At 42.7% G+C, this 24,646-nt stretch overlaps 1 protein-coding gene across 1 annotated transcript in view; it reads left to right on the top strand.

The window, feature by feature from the left end:
- Positions 1-24,646, top strand: part of NKAIN2 (sodium/potassium transporting ATPase interacting 2) — a 1,573,379-nt gene that overhangs the window by 153,761 nt on the left and 1,394,972 nt on the right. The window lies entirely within an intron of this gene.

Below are 24,646 nucleotides of genomic sequence, written 5' to 3'. Positions count from 1 at the left end.
CATCTTGCCTCCAGATGTCTCCAGCGGTCGAGGAAACGTCAGCGTCTAGTGGTAGTTGGTGGAGGTGCACTAGACACGGCGACGTTTGCCTCCAAATTGTCCTTTAAGGGGACAATAACATTGGGCTCATCCTCTCACTCGGTGGAACTCTGCGTGGATTCTGGGGCGGAGGGCAATTTTATGTCTTCAGCCTTCGCCCAACATCACGCAATTCCTCTGGTCATGCTATCTCAACCAGTAACGGTACGAGTGGTGAATGGGTCGACACTGCCCACACAGATTACACATCAAACTATCCCTTTTACTCTGTCCATGTCACCATCTCATCAGGAGATTATATCTCTACTCGTCATTCCTGAGGGAATTGATGAGGTTCTCTTGGGGATACCTTGGTTACGGTACCACTCTCCTCACATCGAGTGGTCCTCAGGCAGAATTCTAGGATGGGGTGAATCTTGTGGGAACAGGTGTCATCGAAAGTGCGTTCAGGTTACTACTACAGAGGTACCCCCAGATCTCTTCTCTCTCCCCAAGCAATATTGGTCTTATGCAGACGTATTCTCCAAAAAGGCAGCGGAGACTCTTCCGCCCCATCGCCCCTATGACTGTCCTATTGATCTCTTGCCTGGTGCTGAGCCTCCCCGGGGTCGAGTCTATCCATTATCTCTCCCGGAAACGGAGGCAATGTCTCAGTACATACAAGTGAATCTGGCAAGAGGGTTCATCAGAAAGTCAGTGTCACCTGCTGGGGCAGGGTTCTTTTTCGTGCAGAAGAAGAATGGAGAACTACGTCCATGCATAGACTACAGGGGTCTTAATGCTATCACAGTTAAGAACAAGTATCCTTTGCCGTTGATATCTGAGCTTTTCGATAGGCTTCGGGGAGCTAGAGTGTTTACTAAACTAGATCTGCGGGGTGCTTATAACCTGATTCGCATCCGTGAGGGGGACGAGTGGAAAACGGCATTTAACACCAGAGATGGGCACTATTAGTATCTGGTGATGCCCTTCGGGCTCTGTAATGCACCTGCCGTTTTCCAAGACTTTGTCAACGACATCTTCCGGGATATGCTTTCCACCTCGGTTGCAGTCTATCTGGATGATATTCTGATCTTTTCTCCAGATATTGACTCCCACCGGAGAGATGTTGGCAGAGTCTTCGACCTCCTACGGGCAAACTCTCTTTATGCAAAGTTGAAGAAGTGTGTGTTTGAGCAGGAGTCCTTACCTTTCCTGGGCTATATCATCTCCGCCCAGGGATTGGCTATGGATCCTGCCAAACTACAGGCTGTGATGGACTGGCAAGAGCCCCATTCTCTTAAAGCGGTGCAGCGCTTTATGGGGTTCATAAACTATTACCGCCAGTTCATTCCCCACTTCTCAACTCTGGTAGCTCCCTTGGTAGCCCTCACCAAGAAGGGAGCGAATCCCAAATTGTGGTCGGAAGAGGTCTCCAAGGCCTTCACTTCTATTAAGTCCCACTTTGCTAGCGCTCCCATCTTACATCGTCCCGATGTGGATAAGCCATTCCTACTGGAGGTGGATGCCTCGTCCGTTGGTGCTGGAGCAGTCCTCTACCAAAAGGATGCTCAAGGTCGGAAGCATCCATGCTTCTTCTTCTCCAAGACCTTCACGCCAGCGGAGAGGAACTACTCCATCGGGGACAGGGAGCTGCTAGCAATGAAGTTGGCCTTTTCGGAGTGGAGACACCTTCTGGAAGGTGCGCGGTTTCCCTTCCAAGTTTACACGGACCACAAAAATTTGGTCTATTTGCAGACAGCCCAGCGGCTAAATTCTCGCCAGGCCAGATGGTCCCTGTTCTTCTCCCGGTTCCACTTTTCCCTTCATTATCTCGCCGGGGAGAAGAATATCCGTGCTGACGCTCTCTCTCGCTCCCTTATGTCAACTGAGGAGGAGGAAGAGGAGCCTCGGCTTATTGTCCCTTCCGAGAGCCTGAGAACCGTGGCGCTGGTTTCGCTAGAGTCTGTGCCTCCGGGAAAGACTTTTGTGCCCATTAATTTGCGACCGGAGGTTCTCTCTTGGGCTCATTCGTCCAGGGTGGGTGGACACTTTGGGACAAAGAGGACATCTGAGCTACTAACGAGGACGTACTGGTGGCCGCATATGGTCCGGGATGTCAGGAATTATGTTCTGGCGTGTGTCTCCTGCGCCAAAAATAAATCTCCGCGTCAAAGGCCAGCTGGTTTGCTCTATCCCTTGCCGGTGGCAGATAGGCCCTGGGAGATGGTCGGGATGGACTTTGTTGTGGATTTGCCCAAGTCTTGCGGCTGTACCATCATTTGGGTCATCACCGATCATTTCTCAAAAATGGTGCATTTGGTGCCGCTGCGGCGGTTACCTTCTGCACGGGCCTTGGCAGCGTTGTTCATTAGACATATCTTCAGCCTGCATGGTATGCCAGACAAAATTGTCAGTGACCGGGGTCCCCAGTTTGCGTCTCGGTTCTGGAGAGAGCTCTGTCGTCTTCTCAGTATTGAGTTGAATCTCTCTTCCGCTTATCATCCCGAGACGAATGGGTTGGTAGAGAGGGCCAACCAGACCTTGGTCACATACCTGCGACATTTTGTTTCAGCCAGGCAGGATGACTGGGCATCCTTGCTATCATGGGCAGAGTTTGCACTGAACAACACCGTAGCCGACTCCACTGGACAAACCCCATTCCTCCTCAACTATGGTCAGCATCCACGGGTACCTGTGCCTATGCCCGTGTCTTCCGCCGACTCCAGGGTGGCAGACTGGGCTGTGGAGGCACGGGATATTTGGGACCGCACTCAGGATGCCATTCGGGCTTCTAAGGAGAGAATGAGGTCCTCCGCCGATGCTCATCGGCGCCCCGCTCCGACCTTTGCTCCTGGCGACTTGGTGTGGCTCTCCGCCCGTAACATCAGGCTGCGAGTTGAGTCCACTAAATTTGCTCCTCGCTACTTGGGCCCATTCAAGGTCCTCGAGCAGGTTAATCCTGTGGTCTATCGTTTGGCCCTTCCGCCACGCCTGGGTATCACAGACACCTTTCATGTGTCCCTCTTGAAACCCGTGTATATGTCCCGGTTTTCCGAGTCATCTGCTGGGACATCGGGTTCGTCTACGGACGATTATGAGGTGAACGCTATTGTGGGGTGCAAGGTGGTGCGTGGTAAAAAATTTTATTTGGTAGACTGGAAGGGTTATGGCCCCGAGGACAGGTCCTGGGAGCCCGTTGAGCACATTCGGGCTCCGCAGCTCATTGCTGCCTTCGAACGTAGCGAGGCCCAAGGAGGGAGGGCCCTAGGAGGGGGGGTAATGTTCGGAGTCGAGTTTCCTCTGCTGCACAGGGGGAATCTCGATCCGTCTCCGCTGCGGTCTCCCATTCTCCTCCAGCCGCAGTGGAGTCTGCTCAGCAGGGGCGTCGATCCCAGCGTCTCGCTCAGTCTGACTCTGTGTGAAGAGTTGCTGCTGCTTCTCCAGTCTCTGCCATTAAAGTCAGTGCTGGTCAGCAGCGAGCGGACTTCTCTGGGACTAAATCCTTGTCTGCACGTACTGAGCATGCCCAGGGTAAGATCTCCCGTTGGAGATCAAGGGTCATGTGCTCAGGCTCTGCAGCACATTCCATTGGTCCTCTTGGCAGGTCTTGGAAGGGCAAAAGTGCTGTAGCCACTTCCTGTGCTGTGTCGCTCTTTAAATAACCCTCCCTATTGAATGTCTGTTCGCGGAAGGTGTATGTTTGCTATCTAGCGCCCGACTTATCCAACAGCACGAAACACACATTACAGCGTCCTCTTGCTGTGTCCGCCTGTACGGCGCCGTGCGCTTGCCTTGCGCTTGCCTTGCGCTTTCCATACCCAAGCCAGTGTGGTTGGTGGCGTCCGTCAGTGCGGCATTGCTCGCACTCCTGTGCATTTATATATTTATACTTAGTTTCCTTACACACCCAGTTGTGGTGTAGTGCCAGCGAGGGTCTAATCGGACTTCAATCCCAGTTGGGGTTAAGTACGCTGACTACTCGCTCGCGCTTTAGGTGCGGTGCCGCGATCCTGTGACGCAGCAGGATTGCTCCCTTCACGCTGGGTGAGGTTGAACCCACGTGTATATACTTTAGTGTACCGCCATATAGTCTGTATTTACTAGCAGCAGGTTTTCACCTGCACGGTGGACCCCGGACTGCGAACGCATCTATATCACCTTTCTTGGTGCGTTCCGCCAGTCCTAACACCAAGTTCCGATATTTTTGTGATATCGGGAATCGGTATCGGATCCATATTAATGTGTAAAATAAAGAATTAAAATAAAAAATATTGATATACTTACCTCTCCGGAGTCCCCTGGACATCACCGCTGGTAACCGGCAGCCTTCTTTGTTTAAAATGAGCGCGTTTAGGGACTTCCATGACGTCACGGCTTCTGATTGGTCGCGTGCCACTCATGTGACCGCCACGCGACCAATCAGAAGCCGCGACGTCATTCTCAGGCCCTAAACTCCTCATTCTAGGAATTTAGGACCTGAGAATGACGTCGCGGCTTCTGATTGGTCACGTGGCGGTCACATGAGCGGCACGCGACCAATCAGAAGCCGCGACGTCATTCTCAGGGCCTAAACGCGCTCATTTTAAGCAAAGAAGGCTGCCGGTTACCAGCGGTGTTGTCCAGGGGCCTCCGGAGAGGTAATTATATCAATATTTTTTATTTTAATTCTTTATTTTACACATTAATATGGATCCCAGGGCCTGAAGGAGAGTTTCCTCTCCTTCAGACCCTGGGAACCATCAGGATACCTTCCGATACTTGGTGTCCCATTGACTTGTATTGGTATCGGATATCGGTATCGGCGATATCCGATACTTTTCGGGTATCGGCCGATACTATCCGATACCGATACTTTCAAGTATCGGACAGTATCGCTCAACACTAGTTATGACACAACATTTCATGAATTTGTCAGGCAGGCTTTGCCATGCCCCAACCTACTCTAGCTCCTCTTGCTTTGAAGGAGCTGGCTAAAACAGGTGTTAAAACAGCAAAAATCTAACATTTTTTGCGCGCAAGATTGTGATTTACTCTTGAAAACTGGTAAAAACAACTTAATGAATTTGGCCCTTTGTTTCTTTTTTTTCAGTCATTATTTTTAATTAAGCTGGAGCACTTTGTACATAAAATGGTGATTGTAAGCATCATCATTTTCTAGCAAATAGTGAATACTGATAATATCTTAATATCACTTTTTTAAGTTGTCGCTCACATAATTTTTTATCTCAATTTATTATGATTTTCTAATTTGCTTAAAAAATTGTTGACCATAATCATTATATAGGTTGTTGAGAAAAAAATACTTTGCAACCCTGCTAGGAGACATGTTTACATTACTTTTTATTGCTGATTTCCCTGCAACTGAGTCTTTCATACACAGCTAAAAAAAAGTAAATGCTAAAATACCACATACTAAATATCACTGAATGAAATATTGCAGTTGGAAATCTTTATTCATTACATAGTGGAATACGTTGAAAACAAACATTTGGGTATGCCATGATTAGGCTGCGGATGTTTTCCTGAGGGATCTCCTCCCAGACAGAGTTAAAGCATCGGTCAACTCCTGAACAGTCTGTGGTGCAGAGTGGCATTAATGGATGGAACAAGACTTGATGTCCCAGATGTGCTTGATTGGATTCAGCTCTGGGGAACGGGTAGGCCAGTCTATAGCATCAACGCCTTCATCATGCGGGAATTACTGACACACTCCAGCCACATGAGGTCTGGCATTGTCATGCAACAGAAGGAACCCAGGGTCCACTGCACCTGTATATTGTCTCACAAGGGTTAGGCTACCTCTGGATAGCATATGGAGGGACATGCGGTCCTCCAAAGAAATGCCTCCCCACACCATTACTAACTCATTGCCAAACGGTAATGCTGAAGGATGTTGCAGGCAACAAAACATTCTCCATGGCGTCTCCAGACTCTATAATTTCTATCACATGTGCTCAGTGTGAACATGATTTAACTGTGGAGAGCACAGGGCGCCAATGTTGAATCTGCTAATCTTGATGTTCTCTGGCAAATTCCAATAGCCCTGCACGGTGTTGGGCTGTAAGCACAACAGCTACTTGTGGATGTTTGGCCCTCATACTACCCTCATGGAGTCTGTTTCTGACAGTTTGAGCAGACACATGGATGTTAGTGTTCTGCTAGGGATCATTTTGCAGGGCTCTGGCACTGCACTTCCTTTTACTTCTTGCACAGAGGAGAAGGTATCGGTCCTGCACTGGGTTATTGCCCTCCTACTGCCCCCTCTACATCTCCTGGTTTACTGGCATGTGTCCTGATATCTGCTCCATGCTCTGAGCACTACTCTGACAGACACAGCAAACCTTCTTGCCACAGCTCACATTGATGTGCCATCCTGGATGAGCTGCACTACCTGATCAACTTCTGTGGGTTGTATTGTAGACACCATCTTGTGCAACTGTACTTCTATGGGGTGAAAGGAATGACAAAATGCAAAAATGACAAAAACAACAGCCAAAAAAGAATGGAACAAAGACATGGTCTGTGATCGCCACCTGCAAAACCACTCCTTTACAAGGTTGTCTTGCTAATTGCCGATCATTTGTACTTGCTGTCTGTTACATTTGCACAACAAGATGAATTGATTTACAATCAGTGTTGCTTAAATGAACAGGTTGATTTCACAGAAGTGTGATTTACTTGGCGTTACAATGTGTTGTTTATGTATTCCCTTTATGTTTTTGAGCAGTGTATTAGTTAATGCACTGAGTTTGGGTCTGTTAGGTCCTAGCAAATGCTCTTAACTACCTTGCAATCAGCGATGATGTGATCATGTGATAGCCACTGTCATAATTGTCATGTCTTTAACTCATACAAAATTAAGAACCATGTCCACAGCAAGCTGTGTCTGTCTTCTCTGTTTGGAGTCCAACTTCCCTTTCCGGCACCTGCATACTCAATAGACATTTTTGGAAACATCTCTCCAAAGTTATAGTTAAATGCTTGATGTTTAAAGAAATTTTTCTGTCCGCTTGCAGTAAGCTACAACATTAGCATTACATATCATACAATTAATGTATTGCAATATTACATTGTAGTACAGCAGAAATGTGATAAACAAGCAATTTGTGCAACAATGTAATGCAAAATCATTAACTTTTACATTACTATGATCATTGAAGCATGATTCTGAAATATTATATTAACGAATTTTTAGGGCAAGCCTAGACAACCTCTTTCCCAATCACTGGACTTTGGGAATCTAAATCAGCATACATCTATCTGGGGCATTAGGCAGTAGACTCTGAATCCCAGGATATCTGAGACTCTTTGGGAAACTAGACAAAAAAATCACTTGCATTGCTACCAAGAATTACTTGGATATCAAAACAACTAAGCTTCAAGTAAACTAGACAATGGTTCATAGAAATGGACGGACTCATGGAAGTTTGGTTTCTGGCACTCAACCTGAACTTTACTCCACGTACAGAACTTGAACTTGAACCAGAAACCGAACTTTTGATCTAGAACATTCTCTCTCTTTTTCCCTGTCTCCTTCCTCTGGAACTTTGCACACTGTAATGCACTTTCCGGGAGAAGTTCGTGTTCGGCGTTTAGCACTGGTCAATAACTGTTCTGCACAAACCCCGAACTTAAAAGTTTGGCATCCCTTACCTCTAGTCATAATATGGTTTGAAAAATTGTTTTTATACTAATACAGTTGTGAGTACTTATATTATGTAAAAAGTTCTGATTTACTTTGCACTTTAAAATAGTATTCTGCACCATTCAAGTAGTCACCTCGGTGTATAATTCAAAACTACTGGACCTGAAGAACCAAAGACAATGAATACTGTTATCGGAGACTGTCAATGGATTACAACCAGAAAGCTGGTAAATTACAGTCTAGATTGCAAAGTCAAATGTTTTCATATGGTATGGACCACGCCACGCACCATGACTGATATTCAAAATTGATTTTCTCTGCCTAGGAGAAGCTACAAGAGACAACGAAATCTCAGACATTATTGAAAGTGAATTATATATGGTTATTTTTACTGCCTATTTATACAAAGTTATTTCTAAAGTATCATTTTGTACTACTTAATGGTGCACAGTAAGTGCTCTATTAAATCAATCACCAAGAAAAGAATTTTAATGATGAGAAAAATCAAAGTCTGAGCTTTCATTTGTGATATTTTTTAGTAACTTGGTTACGTTTCTATGAATTTCACTGAGAAGTCTATAATCAAGCTGAAGTTACTGTATGTAGAAATTCAGTGTTTTAAACTTATCACTTAGTCTGCTTTTTTTACTACTTTTCAAAGTTATTCTGGATAATATCTAATCTAGCCTCTATTGTTAGAGTTTTCACTGTGTGTATCATGTTTGATGTCCTTGTAATACTCCGAACCAAAAATTTCTATTGAAATAAAATAAAAATAAATATCAATGCTTATATTTTCTAGTAATAATATTGCAAGTTGAACATTTGTGCTTGAGAGATCACTTTAGTTTCTTGGTATTTTTGGCATCACATATGAGAGAGAGCGAGAGAGAATATATGGTCATTAGTGTTGAGCATTCCGATACTGCAGATATCGGGTATCGGCCGATATTCGCTGTATCGGAATTCCGATACCGAGTTCTGATACTTTTGCGACATCGGATACTGGAATTGGAAGTTCCCATAGTGCAGTAATGCACTATAATGGAGTGTGGGTGGTGCGTGGGCGGAGACTGCGTGTCTGTGTTTGCGGGTGAGGTCTGTGCATGACTGTGGGGGGTCTGTGCGTGCCTGCCGGGGCTCTGTGTGGGCTGCCGTGGGTCTGTGCGGGCCTGCCGGGGCTCTGTGCAAGCTGCCGGGGGTCTGTGCGAGCTGCCGGGGGTCTGTTTGTGACTGCCGGGGGCTCTGTGCGGGCTGTCGGAGCTCTGTGTGGGCTACCGGGGGTCTGTGCGTGCCTGCCGGGGGCTCTGTGCGGGCTGCCGAGGCTCTGTGCGGGCTGTTGGGGCTCTGTGCGGGCTGCCGGGGGTCTGTGCGTGCCTGCCGGGGGCTCTGTGCGGGCTGCCGGGACTATGTGCGGGCTGCTGGGGCTCTGTGCAGGCTGCCAGGACTCTGTGCAGGCTGCTGGGGGTCTGTGCGTACCTGCCGGGGGCTCTGCGCGTGCTGCCGGGGCTCTCTGTGGGCTGCCGGGGCTCTGTGCTTGTGTGCAGGCATCGTCCAATAGGACTACAAGTCCCATCGGATGATGCCTGCTACAGTGACAGTGATTGACACATTAGCCAATGATGGAGCAATAGTAGTCCCATCATCTTGCTAATACTGCATACATACTACATACATACTACATACATACATACAACATACTACATAAATGCTACACACATACTACATACAATACATACAACATACTACATACATGCTACATACATACTGCATACATACTACATACATACATACTACATACTACATACATGCTACATACATACTACATACATACATACAACATACTACATACATGCTACATACATACTACATACATACTACATAAATACTACATACATACATACTACATACTACATACATGCTACATACATACTACATACATACTACATACATACTACATACATACTACATACTACATACATACTACATACATGCTACATACATACTACATACATACATACAACATACTACATACATGCTACATACATGCTACATACATACTACATACATACTACATACATACAAACTACATACTACATACATGCTACATACATACTACATACATACTACATACATACTGCATACTGCATGCATACTACATACATACTACATAGACTAAACCAAAGCAATACACCACACAGACTAAACCAGAAACTATATAAGCATGGGAATAATTTAAAATATGCCTTTATTCATGGAAGTGGCAATGATTACATAATATTAAAATGTATTACTACATAAATTGCACAAACACAGGAAAAATGTATAATATATAATTCCCAGCAGAACCCCCACCAATGTAAAATACCAGGATTGTTTGTTTATGCTGTGCATATCAATATGTGCATGACATTATAAAAATAGTGCAAAATTATAATCACAAAAAAGTGACTAAGTGCAATACACCTATACACAATATAGTGTGGGCGTATAAGAATAATTAAATAGGAGCTAAATGCCATGAGTGCCAGAGTGCAAAGAAAAACCTATCAGCAGGTTTAAACAGTGTGTGAATACATGAAGAAAAACTATATATATATAGAGTGTAAGACATACATACTACATACTACATGCATACTACATACATACATACTACATACATACTAAATGCATACTACATACATACTACATACTATATACATACTACATACATACTACATACATACATACAGTTATATGAAAAAGTTTGGGCACCCCTATAAATCTTAAGCTTAATGTTTTATAAAAATTGTTTTTTTTGCAACAGCTATTTCAGTGTCATATATCTAATAACTGTTGGACACAGTAATGTTTCTGCCTTGAAATAAATGAGGTTTATTGTACTAACAGAAAATTTGCAATCTGCATTCAAACAAAATTTTCTCATTCAAATATTTATTTAGAGATATAATATATTTCGATTTTTTTTATTATTATTTTTGATTTTTTTTAACATATTTTTACAATTATTTAAAAAAATATATATATTGTTTTTTCTAACTTTTTACTTTGTCCCACCATATGAGACAATTGTTTGCAGGCTGATTGTTTCTACAGCATGGAGATAAAGCAGCAATTGGACCACTAGAACAATACTAACAACAATAATAACAAGGACAACACCCTAGTAAGCAGCATAGACCCTGGGTAAATATAATGACCAGTATATAGTCACAGTGAACAACATCAATGAGGGATTCAGAGCTAATCCTGGTCAAAGATAATCACATGTACCATTGGCAGCACATGGTATGGTAGATAATAGTTAACAAGCAAGTGCGAAGAAGTATAAATTTGCTGCCATGCCACACATGGTATCTAAGAACAAACTATATTATGCTACTACAAGACGTCATCTTAATGACTATAGTGCCCTAGCAGAATTAAGTAAAATTAAAAAGTCATTAGCCTGGAAGCTTACTGGCTCAATCCCGACGTGCTTTTTGTGATAGCTTTTTTGATAGGAAACGATAGGATTAGTAATGGATAGACTTCTTACAGATACCTCTGCATTTCTAAGCTTTGGGTTTTATGTCACCGGATAATACAGGGTGGAGCGCGGTAATTTGCTTTTTTGCACTGCATGCTGTGGCGGCACTGTCGGTCGAAGAGAGGGGAGAGTTGGTGTGGCTTACAGTGGCTGATGGGAGATTTGTATTCCTCTGCCTTTCAGTTGCCATCATGCAGTGGACACGTGAGGAGAGGTCATTTTGTGTTGAAGCGTATTTTTCAAATGCCCACTCGATCATTGCAGTGCAGCGTGCTTTTCGTTTACAATTCGCTGTTCCTCCACGTGGACGTGTTCCTGGACGGCAATCAATTGTAAATTGGGTGAATGCATTCAGAACAGCAGGGAATGTGTCATGTGTACGAAGGGGACCTGAGAGAAGGATTACAACACCACAAAACATCGAGAGAGTTAGAGCAGCAGTACTGCAATCTCCGAAACGCTCTGCTCGGAAGCAATCATTTGCTCTTGGCATTTCAAGACGCTCTCTCCACCGGATTCTTCATGATGAACTGAATTTTCACCCGTATAAAATGTGCGTGGTCCAACATTTGTCAGCATGGGACTATTTGACACGGCGGACCTCTTGTGAAGACATGTTAGCAACGATACCCCGTGACGCAATTGTGTTTTTTTCTGATGAGGCACATTTTCACCTCAGTGGGTGTGTAAACAAACAAAATATGCGTTACTGGAGTGAAACAAACCCCAGAGAAGTTCACGAGAGACCTCTGCATTCGGACCGCGTCACTGTGTGGTGCGCCATATCACGAGTAGGCATCATTGGTCCTTACTTTTTTCAGGATAATGGTCGTGCCATAACTGTGAACTCCGAACGGTACTTGTCTATGATACAGGATTATTTTCAGCCGGCTCTTGAGGCAATGGAACTAGAGGATACATGGTTCCAACAGGATGGTGCCACTGCACACACAGAGAGGGTTACCATGAATTGTTTGAGGCAAATGTTTCCTGGACGGCTTATCTCTTTGAGGGGAGATGTGAACTGGCCAGCACGCTCACCAGATTTAGCCCCATGCGATTTTTTCCTTTGGGGTTACCTGAAGTCTAAGGTATCAACCGTCCCAACACCTTGGAAGACCTAAGGAACAATATTGAAGCTGAAATTGGCAGAATACCAGTGGACATGCTTGTTAGAGTTCATGAAAACTTCAGAAAACGTATGCAGCAGTGTGTGGATAGCGAAGGTTGACATTTGCCAGATACACTATTTAAAACCATGTAATTTAAAAATTCCATTACTGTTCAGTATAATTAAAATATAAAATAAATTTTTCTAATGATCATAATTTTTTTATTTCATTCCCAAATCAGCAAATTACCGCGCTCCACCCTGTACAAAGGTGACATCAACTTCACAAATATGAACCTCACTTGGCACCACCACCACAGGCCAAGTGGGAAGAGCTAGACAAAGCGCAAGAATTGGCACATGTAATAGATGCACCTTTTCTGGGTGGCTGCAGGCTGCTATATTTAAGATGGGGGGAAATATCCAAGGCCCCTCATCAGCCTCAGAATATCAGTCCCAAAGCTGTCTGCTTTACCTTGACTGGTTGTAAAAAATGGTTGGGACCCCATGTCATTTTTTAAACCAACCTTGCTAAAGCTGACAGCTGAGGGTTACAACCCCCAGCTGTCAGATTTGCCTTGTTGGTTCTCAAAAATACAGGGAAACCCAAGCCATTTTTTATTTTTTATTTTAGAGCACAGGCATCAGCTGTTATTATCGGCAGCAGGCACCGGCTAATGGGAGTTGTCATCCCATCAGCTGATGCAAGTAACTCCGATCACAGCTGCAAGCTCACGCTGTCATTTGACAGCATGGAAACTGTGGCTCTCTGCCCAGTGGTAGAGATTTTACTACCTATCAGATGTAGTGTTTGCCATGCTGTCATGCAAGTGACAATGTGGCAACTACTGGATGTTCTGGCTCCCATTCAAGTGAATGGGGTCCGGGTTCAGGTTCGGGCTTGGGTACTATTCTGATACCCGAACTGAACCCTTTTTAATTGTTTGCGAACCCCTACAGAGGAGCTCATTCTGACCAAGAACAACATCTATATGAAGTTTGTAGGAAGGAATAGGAAGAGTCCACTGGCACTCTATTGATCTAAATGAATAAACAGTGAATGATCAGAAGTACACATGGCAGATTTAGTTTAGATTTTTCCTTCACAAATCTACTGGAAAAATTTACCACAAATTTGTGGTCAATCCACTGAAAAACCTGCATGTTTCACATGCAAATTTTTTTTACAAATGAACTGGAGATGTTGCCTTTTGCACTGCAAATGGTGAATTTTGTGGTGAAGATCCATGATTTGTATTAACATGCTGTAAACTGAATATCCACTCTACAGGCCATTTGTTGTTCCAATTCCATTTTTTAAGTAATGTTTATATAAGATTTTGCAAAATCTTATCCACTTTGCTCTAATTAAAATATACTGAGCAGAGATGAGCGGATCGATTTGCGGAGAATAAAGTTCAAGTTGAACTTCCTGAAATATGTGGTTTCACACAAATTCAAAGATTTGAGATTCGAATAGTGGTTCACAAAAAATCTTGTCTGGCACAATTTCCTACACTGTTGAAGCATCTAGCAGATTATTATACCTTATGGTGGTCAGTACCTGGGCCATCTGAAATCAGCAGGTCCTAGTGGAGACCAGTCTGTATGACATTGTCAGAGGAACTTGGCAAGTCTCTTTCTCTCCTGTACAATGTATGGCCATTAGTGTTGAGTGTACCTTCCAATATCCAGAAGTATCGGTATCGGATTGGATCGGCCGATATCCAAAAAATATCGGATATCGCCGATACCGATACCCGATACCAATGCAAGTCAATGGGACACAAATATCCGAATGAAAATAAGCCCTTTCTGTCCTTCTACATCTTGTTCCGGAGGGGGGAAGAATGTGGGCGGTGTGTGGGCAGACACTGTGCATGTCTGTGTGTGCTGGTGGGGTCTGTACAGGCCTGCCAGGGCTCTGTGCGGGCCTGCCTGGGGCTCTGTATGGGCTGCCGGTGGTCTGTATGGGACTTCTGGGTCTCTGTGCGGGCTGCCAGGGCTCTGCGGGCCTGCCGGGGCTCTGTGCGGGCTGCCGGGGGCCAGTACGGGCCTGTCGGGGCACTGTGCGGCCTGTTGGGGCTCTGTGTGGGGCTGCTGGGGCTCTGCACGTGCTGCCGGGGCTCTGTGCGGGCTGCCGGGGGTCTGCACGGGCCTGCCGGGGCTCAGTGCGGGCTGCTGGGGCTCTGTGCGGACTGCCGGGGCTCTGTGCGGGCTGCCGGGGCTCTGTGCGGTCTGCTGGGGCTCTGTGTGGGCTGCTGGGGCTCTGTGCGGGCTGCCAGGGGTCTGTGCGTATGTGCAGGCATTGTCCGATGGGACTACAAGACTATGAATATCAGCCTGCAGCTGTCTGCGTAGCCTTTACTGGCTATTAAAATAGGGGGAACCCGAAAAAAATGACACGAGGTCCTCCTATATTTTATAGCCAGAAAGGCTATGCAGACAGCTGCGGGCTGATATTCAACAGGACAATGACCCCAAACACACCTCCAGGCTGTGTAAGGGCTATTTGACCAAGAAGGAGAGTGATGGGGTGCTACACCAGATGACCTGACCTCCACAGTCACCAGACCTGAACCCAATCGAGATGGTTTGGGGTGAGCTGGACCGCAGAGTGAAGGCAAAAGGGCCAACAAGTGCTAAGCATCTCTGGGAACTCCTTCAAGATTTTTAGAAGACCATTTCCGGTGACTACCTCTTGAAGCTCATCAAGAGAATGCCAAGAGTGTGCAGTCATCAAGGCAAAAGGTGGCTACTTTGAAGAACCTAGAATATGAGACATATTTTCAGTTGTTTCACACTTTTTTTAAGTATATAATTCCACATGTGTTAATTCATAGTTTTGATGCCTTCAGTGTCAATTTGTCATGAAAATACAGAAAAATCTTTAAATGAGCTGTGTCCAAACTTTTGGTCTGTACTGTATGTGTGTGTGTGTGTTCAGACAATTATTACCTTTGAAAATGATGTGTAAATGACATACAGAGCTGCTGTATGTAAAAGCTCATGTTAAAATCGGATAGCAATCGCAATGCACTCGGATGTAAATCAGATGCTAGGTATGAAAATCGCATTGGACTCGCATGACTCTCGCATGACACTAGCATGTCACTCGTCTGTTTTTTCGGTTCTGATATTGGAACGTTTTTTTTTTGTTGCATATGGGTACGTACCCTAATGATATTAATACTCATTTAGCCATTTAAAACTAAAAGTTACAAAAAATTTCTCGCCATTAAGCCTAAAATAATGTGAGCACTCATGGGTTAACAAAAGTTAATATACTTTCCTGTCTTTGTAAAAATATGCAATAAGTTATTCCTCCTTTCTAGACATCCATGGTTATTTATTCCAATGTTTTATGAAGACTAATGTGATGTATAAAGCCCCAGAGAATTCTCCATTCATCTTACTTGTCAGTCCGTTATAGATTACCCCTGGTTGTTACAGCATTCTGTGTCTCTGTGGATGATGCTTCATATTATACATCAGATGTGACTATACACTGACTAATAAGCTTTCTTTTTTATAATGGGCCATTATTGAATTTTAGACTTTCTATCCACATTTGTTTATTATATCCAATGCATCGGAGAAGTCAATGTAACATTTATGTATAGTTTGGATTATTTCTGTTTTGTGAAGTCACTAGTCGCTAGTCAATGGCTGGGAATTATGTTGCTTATGTTGACTATAGTTTAATTTCTGAAAAATCTTTCCAATAAATATCCACTTGTCTTCTAGCTTATAGACAATTTAACCACTTTCCATCACATTTTTGTGAGATATCATTCCTCAACATGTTAGGAATCAGCTTTGGCACATTTTGTGTTCTCCTTCAGATACCATTTGTTTTTGTGTCACCGCTAAATAAGTATAGGTTTTATTCTCATTCAATAAATCAAATTCCACCTTTCATCTAATTTTCATAGACTGTTCTTGTTTTGTTACTTGAGAAACTTGTTCATGACAAGTAAACTATTTCTACTAATGTATTACTAATGAATTCCGTGTCCTAGTTCCTTGTTTTCTTTTCACCAATTCCCAGGACAAAACAAAATGACAGATTTTGTCACATGCAATATAAATTAACTGTTTTCGCAGCCTTGAAAATTATATTAATTCGTGTACTTTAACCAAGGACCTCATTACTGATTATGATGCCTAGAATTTAACATTCCAGTCATTTGTTGTGACAATTCTGAAACAAAATTATTACAATGTGTCTGTGGCATAAGTATTTGGGAGCTCTTTCATATGGCACCCTTTCAGCTATATTACTTGGTCATGTCACTATTTGTAATAGCTGTCTGCTTAGGCTAATATGTGGATTCTTAAAGGGAACCTGTCACCTGAATTTGGCGGGACCAGTTTTCGGTCATAGGGGCGGAGTTTTCAGGTGTTTGATTCACCCTTTCCTTACCCGCTGGCTGCATGCTGGCCGCAATATTGGATTGAAGTTCATTCTCTGTCCTCCGTAGTACAGGCCTGCACAAATTCAGGTGACAGGTTCCCTTTAAATGGGTATTGCTTCATAGCAGGGGTCTCCAACCTGTGTCTCCGGAGCCACAAGGTCATGGCCCCATGAAATGTGGATTGCAGTGTATACAATGGTGGGTGTGATTAATGGAGAATACTGAATGGGGGTATTGTGGGATCCTCTGGTTCTTGGTATACTGTCATGATTCCTCTGCTCAGAGTGTCTGGGACTCAGTGATGGACAACTCTGTCATCCTATCCTGTACTGGGGCATGCTGAGCTGTCAGTGCCTTGATTGACAGCTTGGTTGACCTATCTGACTGGGAGGTGCAGAGATTTCCACAGGTGCTCCCTATTCTTAGTAATAGCCCTGCTATTTAGGTGAGCTTTCTAGCCCAGATCACTGCCAGTTAAAAGCGTATGCTCTCTGGTGTGTGTTTGCCTCATCCATGTGCTGTAAGTTCTGATCTGCTGCTGACCTTTGGACCGTGTTCTGACTACCCATTTGTTATTCCCCTTTGCATCCAATACTCAAAGACGATCTGAAACGCGCGTCGGGGCTTGTTCCTGCACACACCAGTGTGACCTCTTACTATAATCATTTATTAGTCATGTATTTACTTATTTTTGTGCCTATTACTCTCCAGCTATGCCTTACCTCTTTGCTTTATATTGATTAGTTCCTGTTGCACCATTTCAGCAAGTTTATACTATGGTACTGCATAAAAAAAAACATTACTCTTTCTCCGTGGGCAAGTCACACTTTGTGGTCTTATAACTGTTTATATTTATTATCCCTGTGCTTCACTGCTATTTTTTCATGTGCCATTCTCTATCATACATCTACAACGCTGTTATCCCACAGGCAGTGTGACACACACACTTTATGTTGGTGCATGCATCATTTATACTTTTGATGATATTTAGGTATTTTCTACAACTATTGATATGCTGTTTACAGGTTTTGTAACTTTTTTACCTTTTTACCTATACAGTATATGCACAACTTTTATACTTTATTTCATATTGCTACCACAGTGGATTATATTACCATCATCTTGTATTATCGTGTCACTTTGTATACATTTTTGTACATATTTCTTTTTTCTTTGAGTTTTGCCAGTAATATCTGGTCACCTGTGTATGTGCAGGCATTCACTGTATGTTGTTAGTGCCACATTTTTCCCTTCTTTTTGTCTCAATAAATATAATAATTTACTCCTTATAAGTACTGGTCCTTTATCATTTTTTTGACCTTATCGTTCGGGTGTTCCTCCTGATTCATTGCTCTTGTTTCCCGAATAGTCTGCCATTTATTCTATAAGCAAGGATATAAGTGTACCCATTATTCTTTTTACTCTTTGATACTTTACACAATTTTTTTTAACATATGTTATTGCTTTGCTCAGTGTGTCATTTTTCTCAAAAAGGACTGGGCTGAGGAGGAGCCAGGGTAGCACAGGCGTGACTACGTTCGGCTATCCAATTCTGCAAAAGTGCCGATGTCTCTAACTCCAAAAATACTGCTCCAGTTCCTGAATGGAGTAGCATTTCTTACGGCAGGGGTCCCCAACTCCAGTCCTCAAGGCTCACCAACAGGTCATGTTTTCAGGATTTCCTTTGCATTGCACAGGTGATGCAATTATTACCTGGGCAAGACTAAGGAAATCCTGAAAACATGACATGTTGGTGAGCCTTGAGGACTGGAGTTGTGGACCCCTGTCTTACGGCATGTACTAGAGCCCTTCATTTAGACTGAAATGCCCAATGCTAGTCTTAATGAATCAGCCCCTTCATGTATAAAAAAGAAAAAACACTTCAAATGTTGCGTCCTTGTTTTTGAAATGACTGAATGCAAACTTTTTAGCAAAGCTTGACTTCACAATATAAAAATCAAGATTTGTATATAAATATTTATAACATAATTATAGTAGTTATATTATCGACATGTCCTCATTAAGTTAGAATATTATTCTTTGTTTCAGGGCAATCACTGTCATTTTATCATCACATTGAGTGCATTTGACTTGATGTGAGTGATATATCAGGCACTGTTGGTCAGACGTTTCCTCGGGCAATTACTGAGCTGATGTTGATATGTCCAGTCATTCCTCAAAGGACTTTCCCCGATTGTTTGCAAGAAATAAATGACAGCAAAGCATTGCCAATGCCTAGAGACATATTTAGATGAAAGAAAAATCTCTATTTTCCCGGAACTTAATATTAAGCAAAGTTTGAAGGATTTAATGAAATATATTTCCTTTTAAAAATGTAATTTAAAATGCTTTCCCCAGCTACAAAAGTAATGAAAATATTTTCTCTTTGGTTGATGATCAATGTAATGTTGACAGAAGCTTAATTATGAATTCACTATGTAAGAACTGTGCATTTGTGTTGGTGCTCTGCCAGCAACACAAATCATTAATAAACATGATATATAACCGTGTTTAATCTTGTAAATGGCCTCCTTGGTACACATATACTTAAGACTAACAAAGCATTTTAATTATTGAACAATATTGCATGTGAGCATTGTGGGCATGGAAAGTATACAAGTTAAAGCTTGGCTACAATAACTACACACAATTATACCCGCAAAAGATACTAACTGTTGAGTATTTTAGTCATTTATTATTATTATTATTATTAACCTATTTAAAGATTATAGAAATAAAGATGTAGATAACCACATCATTAAAAGGGTAAAAATAAACGTTATTGATAACTATTATTAAACTAGGTACATATACAACTAGCCAAAATTGGTCCACATGCCAGACGTGGAAGAAGGCTTTGGTGCCAAAACACGCGTAGGGGCACTGGGTACCACACTCCAGCTTTGGTAAATTAATCATGCTATTGTTTTGCACTTTTTGGTCTTTTTTGTTTTTTTTCTCTGATGCATTAAATGAGGACACATATACAGTATAATATGGACCAATATGTTTACTGAATATTTGTACTTTACTATTTACTACTTACACTAAATTGGTCCTATAATAATTTTTTTCATATAATTACTACTATCTAATCATGTTCTCAGACCGAATACGCTTTATCATATAGACTACTTGACCGCTCCTGATATGTGGACCAATTTTGGCTAGTTGTGTATGTACCTATTTTAATAATACTTATCAATAAGTTTATTTTTACCCTTTAAATGATGTAATCATCTACACCTTTTTTTCTATATGATTTATGTCAATCAGGTGTTACCATCCATTATGGTCCTTGTTATTAAGTAACATGTTAATAATTGTAACATTTTGCTATGTATGTAGTTATCGATACTATATACGTATTGCTGGCTTCATTGCATGGCTGCCATTTTTATTAATAAACCACTGGTCATTTATGCACTTTTGTTACCTGGGCATTGCATTAGAAGTGTTAGTAATAAAATATACCACATTTTAATAGATGTTAAATGGGTTATCCAGTTACAAATTATTGAAGACCTATGCTTAGGATAGGTTATCAGTATCAGGGGGTTTGGATCAAACACCCAGCATCCCTATTGATCAGCTGCTATCAACTCCGCTGATGGCTATATGTAAGTATTGAGCAGAGTTGCACTTCACAGCTCCATTCAATCTGTAGAGGCCACTGTTGGGTGATAAAGAAGATGGGAATGAAGGAGTTGAAGAGGGGAATGATTTCTTCAGGGACAAGAGACATCATGTTTCTACATAGAACAGATAAATGAGAAGAATTAGCAGGGTGGAAGGGCAAAATGAGCAATTGTAAGTACACAGTGCTATAAAATATGATGATTGTGATATATTAGGAGGATAAAAACTTGATGGGAGGGCTTCTTTAAGTATCTTGCACACTACTTAAGGTACCGTCACACATAGCGACGCTGCAGCGATACCGACAACGATCCGGATCGCTGCAGCGTCGCTGTTTGGTCGCTGGAGAGCTGTCACACAGACCGCTCTCCAGCGACCAACGATCCCGAGGTCCCCGGTAACCAGGGTAAACATCGGGTAACTAAGCGCAGGGCCGCGCTTAGTAACCCGATGTTTACCCTGGTTACCATCCTAAAAAGTAAAAAAACAAACGCTACATACTTACCTTCCGCTGTCTGTCCTCGGCGCACTGCTTCTCTGGTCTGGCTGTGAGCGCCGGGCAGCCAGAAAGCAGAGCGGTGACGTCACCGCTCTGCTTTCCGGCTGACCGACGCTCACAGCCAGAGCAGGAGGAGTGCAGAGCACAGCGCTGGAGGACAGAGAGCGGTAGGTAAGTATGTAGTGTTTGTTTTTTTACTTTTAGGATGGTAACCAGGGTAAACATCGGGTTACTAAGCGCGGCCCTGCGCTTAGTTACCCGATGTTTACCCTGGTTACCAGCAATGACATCGCTGAATCGGTGTCACACACGCCGATTCAGCGATGTCTACGGGGAGTCCAGCGACGAAATAAAGTTCTGGACTTTCTTCCCCGACCAGCGATCTCCCAGCAGGGGCCTGATCGCTGCTGCCTGTCACACTGGACGATATCGCTAGCGAGGACGCTGAAACGTCACGGATCGCTAGCGATATCGTCTAGTGTGACAGTACCTTTAGACATTGTGAATGTGTTTATGCCACATATTTGGAGTGATTCTCACTTCATTTTGCTACAGCACTAATTGTGGTTAAGAGCACTGTAATAGTGAACTGTTTGCTTCCTTTTAGTAGAGTCTTTTATCTTGTTGTTTATTTTTAATCAACTGTCAAGTAATTCAGCCATTGAAATTTACAAGCCATAGGCACACTTGTCTTTTTTAATTATTAAAGGAGTAGTCTGGCCTTAGGTTACAAGTCTGTAGTCATTCTGATAACTTGTGAACGGCTTACATCATGAGCACTGTGGGCTATGAGGATCCTCCGGTGCCAGTGCTGAGAGCAGTGGGTGCTTAACCGCAAATATGTGATTTTCATGCTTCATGTGCTGACTAGTTAGGCACAGCCTCTCCCAATGCAAGTATATTGAGTGAAACCAAACACTGTTTAGTCAGAATGTGCAAAAAGTATGCAAATCATTTGAATGCGGTCACATGTGAGGTATTACAAGTCTGCAAACACATAAAGTGACAGCAGACTTGTAGCCTTAGGCTCGAAAACCACTTTAATAAAATACCATAATAAATGGAACTTGTCAGATACCCAAGCCCCCTAAACTGTGTATGTAGCAACCTTTACCTGAATTCTAAGAAACCTTTTTTTGTTGCTTATAAATTGCTGAATTAATATAAAATGGTGCTACAGTTCCACCCCTCAGTGTGTATGAGATGCAATTAATGACAGCTCAGCCATCCAATCTGGTACAGGGGCATGCTGAAGCTGTCAGTACATTGGCATATCAGTCATTCAGTCTGGTGCAGTAGCATGCTGAGCTATTAGTGTGTTGATTAACAGCTCAGCCATCCAATCTGAGACTGGGAGTCTTGCTATCTCCAAGTGTTCATTATCCCAGGTGATTGCCAGGCTACTTTATTGGGCTGTTACTCCCAGACCTCTAGCAGACATATGGTCAGGTACTGTGTGATTTGTATTCTGTTTGTTGATTTTTTGTTGACTGACCTTGGACGTCTTTCTGACCATCCATCTGTTGAACCCCTTCTGCTCTGATCCACTATCCTCCTGGTATTCTGACCTCAGAACGTTACCTGACTACTCCTTTGTCTCTTCTTTCTGTTTATGATGTACCTTCCTAGCTTTTGACATCAGACTCCTGACAATTCCGTCTCACTACTTGGTGACTCAGTGTTACAAATTTACTTTGAAGCTGCAATCATTTCATGTAAGTTACTGGTAGACAAGCTGGGGAGGGCATTGATTTCGCCAGACTAATCCTCCCTCTCATCTTGCAATCACAACTATCAGTGTAAGTGACATGATTTGCAAGAGTGACATCACCTCCAGATCTCTGCAAATTTTATGCATGCACAAGATAATCTGCCTACCTAGAATATTGCATACATGCAAGAGATTTTCAGAGAGCCAGAGGTGACGTCAATCTTGAAAATTATGTCACTCTACAGGAGCATGCTTGCATGATGAAAGGGAGTATTAACCTCTTTCTGCCATCGGACGGAAGAGTACGTCCAATGGCAGATCCTCTGCTTTGATGTGGGCTCTGACGGTGAGCCTGCATCAAAGCCAGGACATGTCAGCTGTTTTGTACAGCTGACATGTGCGCGCAATAACGGCGGGTGGAATCGCGATCCAGCCGCCGCTATTAACTAGTTACATGCCACTGTCAAACGCTGACAGCGGCATTTAACAAGCACTTCCGGCCATCTGGCCGGAAATGCGTACCCCAGTGACCCCCGTGACTGGGCATAACAACCAGAGGTCTCCTGAAGACCTCTATGGTTGTTGATACTAGATTTCTGTGAGCGCCACAATGTTGTCGGCGCTCATAGCAATCGCTCCTATGTAGCAGAGCCAATCAGGCTATGCCAGCTTTCAGCCACCCATGGAGGCTATTGAAGCATGGCAAAAGTAAAAAAAAAGTTTTTAAAAAATATGAAAAAAATTCAAAAAAATATAAAAGTTCAATTTACCACCCTTTCACCCCATTCAAAATAAAACAATAAAAAAAATCAGACCTACACATATTTGGTATCACTGCGTTCAGAATGGCCTAATCTATCAATAAAAAAAGAATTAACCTGATCGCGAAATGGCGTAGTGAGAAAAAAAATCCAAATGCCAGAATTATGGGTTTTTGGTTGCCATGACATTGCATTAAAATGCAATAACGGGCGAAGAAAAAAATGAATCTGCACCAAAACGGTATAATTAAAAATGTCAGCTCAGTGTGCAAAAAATAAGCCCTCAACTGACCCGAGATGCCAAAAAATGGAGACGCTACGGGCCTCGGAAAATTGCTCAATTTTCTCTTTTTTTTTAGCAAAGTTTGGAATTTTTTTTCACCACTTATATAAAAAATAACCTAGACATGTTTGGAGTCTATGAACTCGTAATGACCTGGAGAATCATACTGGCTTGTCAGTTTTAGTATTTAGTGAACCTAGCAAAAAAGCCAAGCAAAAAAAAAACAAGTGTGGGATTGCACCTCTTTTGCAATTTCACCGCACTTGGAATTTTTTTCCCGTTTTCTAGTATATGACATAGTAAAACCAATAATGTCATTCAAAAGTTCAACTCATCCTGCAAAAAATAAACCCTCACAGGGCTATATTGACAAAAAAACTAGGTGGTGAAATAAATTCCAAAGTTTGTTTTAAAAAAAACAGTTGCGACCTCATTCCGCTACCCGTAGCGTCTCCATTTTTCATGATCTCTGGTTAGGTGAGGGTTTGTTTTTTGCGTGTCGAACTGAAATTTTTAAATATACAATTTTGGTGCAGATAAGGTCTTTTGATCTCCCATTATTACATTTTAATGAAATATTGCGGCCGCCAAAAAAACGTAATTCTGGCGTTTTAAATTTTTTTCCACAACGTTTAGTGATCAGGTTAGTTCTTTTTTCTATTGATAGATCAGACAAATCTGAATGCAGTGATACCAAATATGTGTATGTGTGATTTTTTTTATTGTTTTATTTTGATTGGGGCAAAATGCGGGTGATTTCAACTTTTATATTTTTTTATTTGTTTAATATTTTTAAAAACTTTTTTTTACTTTTAGCAAGCTTCAATAGTCTCCATGGGAAACGAAAAGCTGCCATACCCCGATCGCCTCTGCTACATACAGGCGATAATCAGATCAGCAATGCGGCACTGACAACCATAGAGGTCTGTTGGTTGTCATGGCAACCCATCGGCGACCCGTGATAATGTGACACGGGCTCCGACGGGTGGGATTTCCGGTGCGCTTGCCGGAAGTGTGTGTAAAATGCTG

The sequence above is a fragment of the Ranitomeya imitator genome, chromosome 5 (genome assembly GCF_032444005.1).
Source record: "Ranitomeya imitator isolate aRanImi1 chromosome 5, aRanImi1.pri, whole genome shotgun sequence".
Classification (NCBI taxonomy): domain Eukaryota; kingdom Metazoa; phylum Chordata; class Amphibia; order Anura; family Dendrobatidae; genus Ranitomeya; species Ranitomeya imitator.
This window is presented reverse-complemented; position numbering and strand designations above follow the sequence as displayed.